This window comes from Maylandia zebra, linkage group LG22 (genome assembly GCF_041146795.1).
Source record: "Maylandia zebra isolate NMK-2024a linkage group LG22, Mzebra_GT3a, whole genome shotgun sequence".
NCBI lineage: Eukaryota > Metazoa > Chordata > Actinopteri > Cichliformes > Cichlidae > Maylandia > Maylandia zebra.
The window spans coordinates 3284598-3296707 of NC_135187.1; the positions used below are offsets into that span (position 1 = coordinate 3284598).

Here is a 12110-nt window from a genome sequence, read left to right on the forward strand (position 1 = left end):
CTGACTGTTGAATTGTATGGAAATAAATGATTGTTGATTGAGCATTTATACACCGAGTATTGTCCCTCCTTCAGCCCAAAGATTCAAAGAATTGGGAGAATTCAACACTGCTCAGTGTTTTATACAACAAACTGCAACATGCTGAAACATTTCATTACACAGCATGCAATGAATTTGCATAAATGTAATGTCTTTAATATCCTGCTTAGTAATGGCAGTGTCTCTCAATTCCCCTTCGCACTTACTCTTTAACATAAACTTTGCTTTACTTCATGTATTGAAAGTGGCTTAATTCTACTGACTCATATTGACTACAGATAGCACACTGGTTTCCAATTAGAACCCTGGAAATCATTATTTAGAGTTTAAAATTCACATCACCACAAAAGTAAGACAAAGACTCAGTCCTTATTTAATATAGATATTTTTTTATTCTTTAAAACTTTTAAAACCAACTTTAAACAAAGCAATGAGAAATGAGAGAAGAAATTCGATTTTTTTTTTTTTAAAGCTACAGAATGCAGACTGAAAGTAAGACCAGCATGAAAGTCACAGTTAGTCAGGTCAGGACTGGGGACACTGGTCTCTCATCAGTGGCTCTGAGGCCACAGTGTGGGAGCCCTGGGTGGCCTCACAGGTCACAGAGCCCACCTTCATCCAGTGGTCTGCAGGGAGCCTCAGGGTGCTGCTCCAGCTGTAGAGGCCGTCGTTCTCCTGCACCACGGGGCTCCTGCTCTCCTCCCAGCTGATGCTGCCACTGCCATCCACCTTCCAGGACAGACTCCAGTCTGAGGGGAAGCCCTTGTTGGCCACACACATGACTGTAGCCTCCCCCTGTTTCAGTTCCTCACTGGAGGGACCCAGCACCTTCAGGGCGGGGCGGGCATCACCTAGGAAACACCAATCAGCTTAGAGGACAGGAACCACAATTTGATTTTCTCCGTTAAGAAGTTTCTGTCAGGTGTTTTTTCTGCTCCACCAGTCATTCACTCACACATTGTTTCACTTCCCTTTAAGAAACCTCTCATGCATATCAGCACAGAGAGAATCATCACACAGTTTGAGCTGAAATATGTTCAAACTACACTGGAAATAATAAAACAAAACAAAGATGTGTCAACAATTTTAAAAGATGTTAAGCTTCAACATCATCAGTTCTTCTTAATAAACAGCTTGTTCTGGATAAGAAACTCAATACCACTACTTACCTCATGTGTGTTTTTTTTATTGCTTACATTGTTGTAAATGATATGATACAATAAGAACACCAGAGATCTTTATCTTCACTCTGTGCGGTTTAACTTTTTTCAGTGGAAATTGTCCCGAGTGTCTGAATATTCATTTCCAAAGCTGACTTTGTTTCTTAGGACAAAATTTATGAATAAAATAATTAATCAGTTACACATAAAGTTTCCAAGCCTTTCATATTAAATGAAATAAAAGAAAAGAAAATTACATTAAAAAAAAAAAAAAAGCTCTAAGGCTGACTTACGTCCAACATCCAGTCTGGTTCCTCCACCAAAAGTCCACCACAGTGATACAAACTCATTGAGGCGCCGTACAAAAACCTCTGACTGTAGAGAGACACGGCTCTCTGACTCTGTCAGACTGGATTAAAACTAAAAGCTCTCTAGACTTAACCAGATGTATGTATATGTAAAATATCCTCAAGTCCACTCTGATGTTTTATATTGTGTTTAATATTCATTTTAACATTTATTCTGAAGCTAACTTTGTTTCTTCATGAAAATTTATCTAAAAACTATTTTCCTGAGGTTTTTTTAGGCGCATTGAACAGAAAAGTTAAGATAATCAAAAGAAAGAAATTTGCTAAAGTAAATGAGGTTTAAGTTTGACTTACTTCCAACATCCAGTCTGGTTCCTCCACCAAAAGTCCACCACAGTGATACAAACTCATTGAGGCGCCGTACAAAAACCTCTGACTGTAGAGAGACACGGCTCTCTGACTCTGTCAGACTGAACTAAACCTACAAGCCCTCAAAATACAACTTTATCATCAGAACCAGAAATAATAATGAATAATATGAAACATCCCAGATTTTCATTGGAAATTGTCCCGAGTGTCTGAATATTCATTTCCAAAGCTGACTTTGTTTCTTAGGACAAAATTTATGAATAAAATAATTAATCAGTTACATAAAAAGTTTCCAAGCCTTTCATATTAAATGAAATTAAAGAAAAGAAAATTACATTAAAAAAAGAAAAAGCTCTAAGGCTGACTTACTTCCAACATCCAGTCTGGTTCCTCCACCAAAAGTCCACCACAGTGATACAAACTCATTGAGGCGCCGTACAAATACCTCTGACTGTAGAGAGACACGGCTCTCTGACTGTCAGACTGGATTAAAACTAAAAGCTCTCGAGACTTAACCAGATGTATGTATATGTAAAATATCCTCAAGTCCACTCTGATGTTTTATATTGTGTTTAATATTGATTTTAACATTTATTCTGAAGCTAACTTTGTTTCTTCATGAAAATTTATCTAAAAACTATTTTCCTGAGGTTTTTTCTGGCACATTGAACAGAAAAGTTAAGATAACCACAAGAAAGAAATTTGCTAAAGTAAATGAGGTTTAAGTTTGACTTACTTCCAACTTGCAGTCTGGTTCCTCCACCGAACGTGTACCACAGTGATACAAACTCATTGAGGCGCCGTACAAAAACCTCTGACTGTAGAGAGACACGGCTCTCTGACTCTGAGACAAACAAACTCAACAATATGAATTCTTTAAATCATAATTTCATAACATATTAATATTATAATTTTTACATAAAAAACAACGAAACACAATAAAACTATATTCCAATAATCCAATTTGGTCATTTACATTTTACAACTGTTAAGATACATCACTTTAATGCTTCCACCTTCTTTCTCATAACTCTAAACATTAAATTTAATTTTCAAGCTACAATCACAAAACTTAAAACTCATCAGGTAAATCCTCACAAATGCATCAAAACAGTTTTATGTTCTCTCACAAACACTTAGTGTCTTCAGATCGCGCACAGAACCAGTTAAAATGATAATACTGCTGAGCATTACACACTACGTCACAAAACAGAGCATGAAACTCAGGTCTTTCCAGTCTCACAGTTTGTCCTGTTATTCTACAAAACATATAAAATGTCAACCTAAAACAGATGAATGATTCTGAGCAGGGCCGTGCAGAGATGCTGGAAGGGACGGGTGCTCAAAGTTCAAAAGGGGCACATGGAACCAGGCTGAATAACAACAACACTGTTGCTGTTGAGGGGTTGCTGCTGCTCCTGCTGCAGATAGTGATGGAGGTCTGTGTTGCTTTGAGACTGTAGACAGTAAAAAGTCCACAGCAGAGATGGTAGCTGATTAAAGAAGTGTTATGAGATGATAATAAAATGCAAAGATTGGTGACAGCGCTCGGAAGCATTAAACAACAAAACTGTGGGAAATGAACTCGGCTCTGCCTGTGAGTCACTCTTCCATCTCCTCATCTCATCTGTCACTCTCCACTTGCTGTACATCTCAGAACAGGGCACACTCTGGTGTTTCATTAATCTATTATTTAATTATCCATACTTAAAAGCTCATGCACCTAATCCAAAATAAAGTAATGATAGAAAAATGTTATAGAACCAAAGCATTGTGTTTATTATTGTTTTTATACTTGAGCACCTCTGCTATACAACAACTGGTACAGGCGTTATTGTTACCTGTTGTGACGGAGTTACACCGTCCCGGGCCGCAGACAGCTGATCTGGGTGCATACATGCACCACCACCATTAGTTTCTACAATTACTGCGCATCTTTTCGTCGACCGGGCAGATAAACAAAAGGGGTGAGAGGTATATTTTGAGCAGTGCAGAAGGTGGCCAACATATTTTCCCACTTACCTTTAATAAAGCCGGTCGCGGAGACTAGCTGTGATCGCCGATTATACGGGGGTTATGCAAGCCGATGGTATGGTGTTCTCGGGTTCAAATAGTGGGTTCGCGCGCGCTTGAAAGGTCACGTGAACTGCATTATTTTTTTTGTTTGTTTTTTTGTTATTGTGAAACACTGTAGGCTGCCTGGAATTGGCCATAAATGTCTGTATATACATATATGTATTGTAGGAATACAGCTGGAAATAAGCTGAGGGGGAAAGATTGTTTGGTAAAAGAAATAATAAAGAGATGACTATTATGCCTAGTGGGAGGGGCCATGGGGTATAAAAGAAGGCTGTCAGGGCCTACCTGGGTTCTTTCAGTGAGATGTTACAGAGAGGGTAACATGCAGACTGTGTTTTGTATATAGATATTTGTTTTGTGTTGACTTAAGTTAGTTTCCTATTTTCTTTGTAAATAATCTTTTGTGCACCTGGGAGGCCGGCAGAATAAATTATCCACACTGAATGCTTCCTGACTACGCCTGCATTTGTTCGGGAGAAGTTTAGGAGAGGACCCCGCGACATATGGTGTCAGAAGTGGGATTGCTAGTCGGAAGAGGAAAACGCGCCTCCCAGTTAAGCGCACAGGGCTGCGGTCCCAGCAGCATGAGCTTCCAGTGGAGAAGACAGCAGAGGAGCTGGCATGGGACACAGTGCCGGCGTCATCTTCTTCAGCAGAGGAGGAGGAGGAGGTTTCCGGCAGGATTTTTCCAGAATTGCCTACAGCTTCGACCTCAGCACGTGACCCAAATGGAGAGCTGATTGCGATGATGAGGGACTTCCTGGCGGGACAGCAAAGGAGAGAGGAGGTTTTTTTGACAGAACTCAGGGGGCTGAGGACTGTTTCCCCTCCCAACGCTCAGCTGCATTCAGATTTTGCTGGTCAGCAAAGTCCAGCCCAAGCACCAGCCGGAGCAAGCACCACAGCAGCAACGGCCACGCCAAGCACCGCAACAGCAAGCAGCCCCAGAATGGTACTGCCTACACCTGCACGTCAAAGAGGATACCGGGATCCCCCAGAGGAGGTTCCCTCTCGTCAGTCACAAGCAGTGATCAACAGCCTCAACCAGTCAGTCTCAGAGTGGATGCGATCTGCTGGGCCAAAAATTCCACCCTATCAGATGGGGGAAGACATTGAGAACTATTTGTTGCGTTTTGAGCGAGTTGCCAAAACCTGGAGATGGCCAGAGAGTGAATGGGCCTGTCGTCTGGTTCCACTGCTATCGGGGAAGGCGTTGGAGGCCTACACTGCAATGGATGAAGAAAGAGCCCATCGTTATGAAGATTTAAAAGCGGCGTTGCTAACCAAATTTGACATTTCCCCTGAGACGTATCGGCAGACGTTCCGGTCCAATACAGTTCCACCTGGTGAGAGCCCCACTGAGACCTATTATCGCCTGAAGGGCCTCTATCGGCGCTGGATCCGACCAGAGCAGCATACTAAAGAAGAGATGGGAGAAGCTATCATCTTGGAGCAGTTAATCCGGGTACTTCCAGGGGAGGTGAGGACCTGGGTGAGGGAGCATGAGCCAGCAGATGGACTGACCGCTACTAAGCTGGTGTCACAGTACTTCAATGCGCGTAAAGGAGCACCACCTGCATGCTCATCTGGGACGCCACAGCGACCACCACTCCCATCATCGGGTCTTCTGAAAAGGGAGAGCAACCCAGAGCCACCAGAAAACCCCAAGGCATCAAACTTACGAGGAGCGGGTAAGGACTTTCTTTGTTATTATTGCGGCTGGAGATGGAGCCCACAAGGGTCCAGCCAGTGGATGTGCAACGCTATAAAAAAGTAAAGGTCAATGGTCAATGGTCTGCAGGCTACTGCTTCTCTGGACACTGGTAGTTTTATGTCTTTAATTAAGCATAGTTTGGTACCAGTGAACAGTGTGGACTATAGCAGACAGGAAGAAGTTTTAAGGGCGATCGTGGCTCAAGAGTTGGGAGTTCGCCTTGTAATCGGAAGGTTGCCGGTTCGAGCCCCGGCTTGGACAGTCTCGGTCGTTGTGTCCTTGGGCAAGACACTTCACCCGTTGCTTACTGGTGGTGGTCAGAGGGCCCGGTGGCGCCAGTGTCTGGCAGCCTCGCCTCTGTCAGTGCGCCCCAGGGTGGCTGTGGCTACAATGTAGCTTACCATCACCAGTGTGTGAATGGGTTGATGACTGGATATGTAAAGCGCTTTGGGGTCCTTAGGGACTAGTAAAGCGCTATATAAATACAGACCATTTACCATTTACCATGTGTGCATGGTGATAAACATCCATACCCAAAAGTGGAGGTAACAGTGACTATTAATGAACAGCCATACCTGTTGTCAGTTGGGGTGGTACAGAACTTGCCTGTAGAGGTTATTCTGGGGATGGACTTGCCTGTACTCATGGACTTGCTGCAAGAAAAAGAAGAACAGTGGACAGAGACTGATGTGGGGGATAAGGGGAATACTAAATTAAACGTGTCTGGCCCAGTGGTCACTAGAGCCCAAATGAAGGCTGGATGCCAACCCTTGCCAGACGTTGACAGTACTCTGTGCGAGGGTGGCACTAATGGGACAAGAAAATCCCGCCGCCAACGCCGCATTGAGAAGTAGCTATGGTCAAAGGGGCCGGACACTAAGAGCATGAAATGGGATGTACCAGAAAATATCACTTTGTTGCAAAGGGAGGATGAAACGTTGAAAGTTTTCTTTGCTAATGTGACTGAAGGGGGAACTGGGAAATGGGGAGGGAAAGAGAAGTTCATTGTTGACAAAAATGTGTTGTATGCAGTTGACGGTGACCACCAATGGCTTGTGATACCTTCTAGTTGTAGACCCCTCATTATGCAATTAGCACATACCCTCCCCTGGGCAGGTCATCTGGGTCGCCAAAAAACCTATATGTGAGTTAGCTCACGTTTCTTTTGGCCATCAATGTACACAGACATACAAAAATATTGCCGTACATGCCCTACCTGCCAGAAAACTTGTCCAGCTCGCAAGTCAGACAGGGCCCTGCCACAGCCACTTCCGGTCATCTCCACCCCCTTCCGTAGGATAGCTATGGACATTGTGGGTCCTCTGGTAAAAAGTAGTCGGGGTCATCAGTACATTTTGGTGGTGTGTGATTATGCGACTCGTTTCCCAGAAGCGTTCCCCCTGCGTGCGTTCATGGCACCCAATGTTCTGCGTGCACTAGTACAGCTGTTCTCCCGGGTGGGGATACCAGATGAGATTTTGACCGACCAAGGGACTAACTTTACCTCTAGGTTGATGCAGCTCTTCCACAACCAGCTAGGCATCTCTGCCATCAGGACGTCACCCTACCATACACAGACAGATGGGTTAGTGGAGAGGTTCAACCAAACTCTGAAGAGGATGCTGCAGAAGTTTGTGTCAGACACTGGGAAAGACTGCGACCAGTGGCTACCCTTCCTGCTGTTTGCGTACAGAGAAGTTCCACTGGTTTCTCACCATTCGAGCTACTCTATGGTTGGGATGTGCAGGGGCCATTGGATCTCCTCCGGAAGGGTTGGGAGTCTCCTGCTTCTGCTCCAAATGATAAAGGAGTGGTGCAATTTGTGCTGGAAATGAGAGATCGGTTGGGGAGATACTATGGAGAGGTCAACCTGCGAGACGCTCAACGAAGCCAGAAGACCTGGTATGACCAACAGGCCCGGCAACGTGAATTTCAACCTGGTCAAAAGGTGTTGTTACTTCTCCCGTCAGCCAACAGTAAACTTCTGGCGAAATGGCAAGGGCCATACACAGTTCTTCGCAGAATGGGGCCAGTGACCTATGAGATTCATCATCCTGAAAAGAGGAAACCGAAGCAGACTTACCATGTGAATCTCCTGAAAGAATGGGAAGAGCGTTCCCACCAGGCCCCTGCGAAAGCTCTGATGGCAAGAGAAGTGCCAAGAGAAGGGAAGCCAGAACCCGAGCAGGGAGCCGATCCGATGTCTCCGGTGCTGACTCATCTTACCCCACAGCAGGCTGCTGAGCTATTCCAAGTCCTTTGGGAGACTCCATCTCTGTGTTCAGTTAACCCCGGCAGGACCACCCTTGTCGAACATGTGATACGCCTAAAGGATGGACATCCCATCCGCCAACGTCCATACCGGGTTCCACAACACCTAGTGGATAAACTGCGACAGGAGGTGGAGAAGATGCTGGAGCTTGGGGTGATAGAGCCGTCCTGCTCAGAGTGGTGTAGCCCGGTGGTCATCATCTTCAAAGATGGCTCCCTACGCATCTGCATTGATTTCCGGAAGCTTAATTCCATTTCAGAGTTTGATGCCTACCCCATGCCTCGAACCGAGGATTTGCTGGAGAAGATCGGAGCGGCCAGGTACATCACCACCTTGGATCTTTGCAAAGGTTACTGGCAAGTGCCACTGGAGGAGTCTTCTCGACCGTACACCGCCTTCAGGACACCTGCCGGCCTGTTCCAGTTCACGGTGATGCCATTTGGCCTACATGGGGCACCGGCCACCTTCCAAAGGCTGATGGACAAATTACTACAGGACTTTAATAGACAGTAATATATGATGAGTACATACACATAAAACACACACACACACACACACACACTGCAGTTATTTATATTTCCTATCACCTTAAATCTTCACTCAAAAGTGTATATACAGATGTATTATACATAAGAGACAAATATTGTTCGTTTAATATGTTGGCATTATTACATTTGGCTCAATGCTTACATACATGTGTAAAAAGAAAATGTACGAGCTGTGGTAACTGTGTCTGATAAAATGAAGAGTAGACTGATATAGTAAATATTCCTTTATTGGGTGAGAAAATCAGACCATGTCATAACTGCTGTAAGTCACACAGAATAGATATCAGAGCCTTAAACAGGCTGACGTCTGCTAAATGGGTCAAACTGGGCAGAAAGTCTACAAACACATAACATCCTTATAGAATATGATGTAACACTATAGATCAACTTAGCTCAGAATATATAAAGCATATAAACAATTACAGCAATATGATGCAACAAACACAGCAGCTACTGATCCAAAATACTCAAAGCTTCATAGAACTGAAACCAACATTTATTTTTACATACTTTAGGTTTCTGAACATTAAACTTGTTGCTGCCTTTCATAGTGTGTAACTTGAAGGCCCTGAGTACTTTCTCCCACACTGAAAACACTGGGATGATAACATTATGTGAACATTACCTAATAAGACTGATTCAGCACAGACAGTTATGTTAAACTTTCCTAGCAGTCCTTCACAAACAGGGAACAGTCTGTCTATTCTCTCCATCTGTCAGCAGACGGGGTCAAAAAAATCGGATTTTATGCGCTTTCGCCTGCAGTGTGAACGTAGCCTTAGTTCTATCTTCGCCATCCTCACTTTTTTTTGTGTGTTTTCACCTGTTGGAATAAAAGCTCACTCGCATCACAGCCTGTGCCTGAATCTTGGGTCCTTCATTCATAACACCATGCAGCTTGACTCAGAAACCGTGACAATAAGAATAAAATGAGACTAAAAAGTAAGTAATAGTAAAAGTAATAAATATAAAATAATGTATTTTTGATGATTCAATTTTTTTGACTATCCACTCTGTGCATAAGAAATGTTTAAACTGTAGAGATACAATCATTTTGGTGCTGTAAGATTAGCATTTTGTAATGTTTGAAATATTAATCTAATATAATGTGTTTCTGGCACTTCTCCCCCTGCAAATTTGTGTCTTTGTCTCATTTTCTCTGTATCTCTTTGTACAACTTTATAGTGACAAAAAAGGCTTTCTATTCTATTCTAACTTGCATGTTTCTGTCAGTCTGATCATTTCCATAGAGAGGCACTTTGCATCAGCAGCACCATGCTCCAGTGCTCTGGGAGAGTTTATAGTCCTGAGAGTTGAACACTGGATGACTGACAGCTGTCCTTCATCACAACAGAAGCCACAGAAATCCTCCTCATCAAAAACATGACTTTGATCTGCGTCCTCATCTGGACTCTCCTCTGCTGCTGCTTCACAGGTAAAGTCCAGAGAATCAAACTCCTCTCCTCTATCAACATCTGTCCCTCTGAAATGAAGCCCACAAAACCATGAAGCTGCTTTATGTTTTTGTCTCTGTGTCCTCAGAGTCCAGAGGACAATATACAGTGACTCAGCCTGGAGCAGTGAGCTCTGCTGTGGGAGGAACTGTGAGCATCAAGTGTACGACCAGTCAGCGTGTAGATAGTGGGAACCGTTTAGCCTGGTACCAACAGAAAGATGGAGGAGTTCCTAAACTGCTCATTTACTATGCTAGCACTCAACAATCAGGGATTCCAGCTCGTTTTACAGGCAGTGGATCAAACTCTGACTTCACTCTGACCATCAGTGGAGTCCAGGCTGAAGATGCAGCAGTTTATTACTGTCAGAGTGGTCACTATCCTAACAGTCAGTATGTGTTCACACAGTGAAAAACAGTCGTACAAAAACCTCCCTCAGTCAGACTGAACAGAAACTGAAGTGACTGCTGCAGCTGGAAGATACTGCAGAGACTGATACAGTTCACTGAGGACACACACACACACACACACACACACACACACACACACACACACACACACACACACACTGTAGATCTCTTAAACAAATACCATCATTTTTGCACAGCAAGCAAAAGTTGGAGAAAGTCTCGGGAAACAATCTCTCATCTTGCAAAAATTATTTCTCTGAAATGAAGCTCCCAAATCCATGATGTGTACGATTATGATAAAGAAAGCTGAGCAGTGTATTGAAAAAAGCTTGGCTATGACCTTTGAGCTCAGCTTAAAAATATAGATCTGTGAAGGCTCTCAGTCATCCAGGTGCTCGTACTCTAAGGAGCCAGCAAACCTACAAAATGTCTTTGGGGCAAGACTTCATTCCCTCTCACCTACTCGAGGATGACAGTGTGGAAATAAGTGTGCAGTCAGTTATTAATACTCGTCTTCTACCTGGGTGTTGTTGGGTCTGTGTTTCCACAAGCCCCGCTGGTTTAGAGACTAATTCATCATGAAGAAAACGAGACAGTCAGCGATCGATCGATTTATTTGCAATGGAGGCCTCGTCGGTGTCTACCACAAAATGACCCCAACGACGGCCTCCGCTTGCTGCCTTTTATTGGGAATTGTGTGTGTGTGTGTGTGTGTGTGTGTGTGTGTGTGTGTAAGCTGGTGCCAGGAGTCCAGCGGTCCACCTAAACAAAAGGCTCTTATACTTAAACAGATACAGAGTAGGTGTCCTCCCATACTACACTCAACAAAAATATAAACGCAACACCTTTGTTACTGCTCCCATTCCCCATGGGATGGACGTAGAGACCTAAAATTCATTCCAGATACACAATATAACCATCCCTCCCAAACAGTGGTCACAAATCAGTCCAAATGTGTGGTAGTGGGCACATCTGCTATATTGAGATAATCCATCCCACCTCACAGGTGTGCCACATCAGGATGCTGATCTGACATCATGAGTAGTGCACAGGTGTACCTCAGACTGCCCACAACAAAAGGCCACCCTGGAATGTGCAGTTTTGTCTCACAGCAAAATGCCACAGATGCCACAAGCAATGAGGGAGCGTGCAACTGGCATGCTGACAGCAGGAATGTCAACCAGATCTGTCACCCGTGCATTGAATGTTCACTTCTCAACCATAAGCCGTCTCCACAGGCGTTTCAGAGAATATGGCAGCACATCCAACCGGCCTCACAACCGCAGACCTCGTGTAACCACACCAGCCCAGGACCTCCACATCCAGCAGGTTCACCTAATAATAACCACTTCAGCCAAGAAGAGAGCCTGACAAGAAGAGAGCCTGACGAGCCCAGTTGTAAGTAAGCTATTAAGACTCGACTGTACACCGTGTTCGTGTTTTCCTCCGAAACAATAAGTTCCGTTGGAGCAGCCTTTCAACGCCTCTCTCTGTCTCTCGCAAGAAAAATTGACCCACACAACAAAGTAAAGCTATTTTTCGGCTACGAGCCGACAGGGACCCCGCCGTATTAGTCAGAGGTCCCTTTACTACAGTTCGGAGTCGCGGACCTTCAGTAATAGTAATAAATCACCCAGCAATAGTACATTCACGTTGTTGTAAAAAGCATGATAATATATTAAGTAATCCAAAGTATTCAGAATACGTTACTCTCATTGAGTAACGTAACGGAATACGTTACAGAATACATTTTGGGG

At 44.0% G+C, this 12110-nt stretch overlaps 1 pseudogene across 1 annotated transcript in view; it reads right to left on the reverse strand.

Moving 5' to 3' along the window:
• Nucleotides 1–405: 405 nt before the first annotated feature.
• Nucleotides 406–12110, reverse strand: part of LOC106676793 (Ig kappa-b4 chain C region pseudogene) — a 50372-nt pseudogene continuing 38667 nt past the window's right edge. The window contains exon 3 of the transcript XR_013095457.1: nt 406–890. The product of XR_013095457.1 is annotated as an Ig kappa-b4 chain C region pseudogene (transcript). The remainder of the gene's footprint in view (nt 891–12110) is intronic.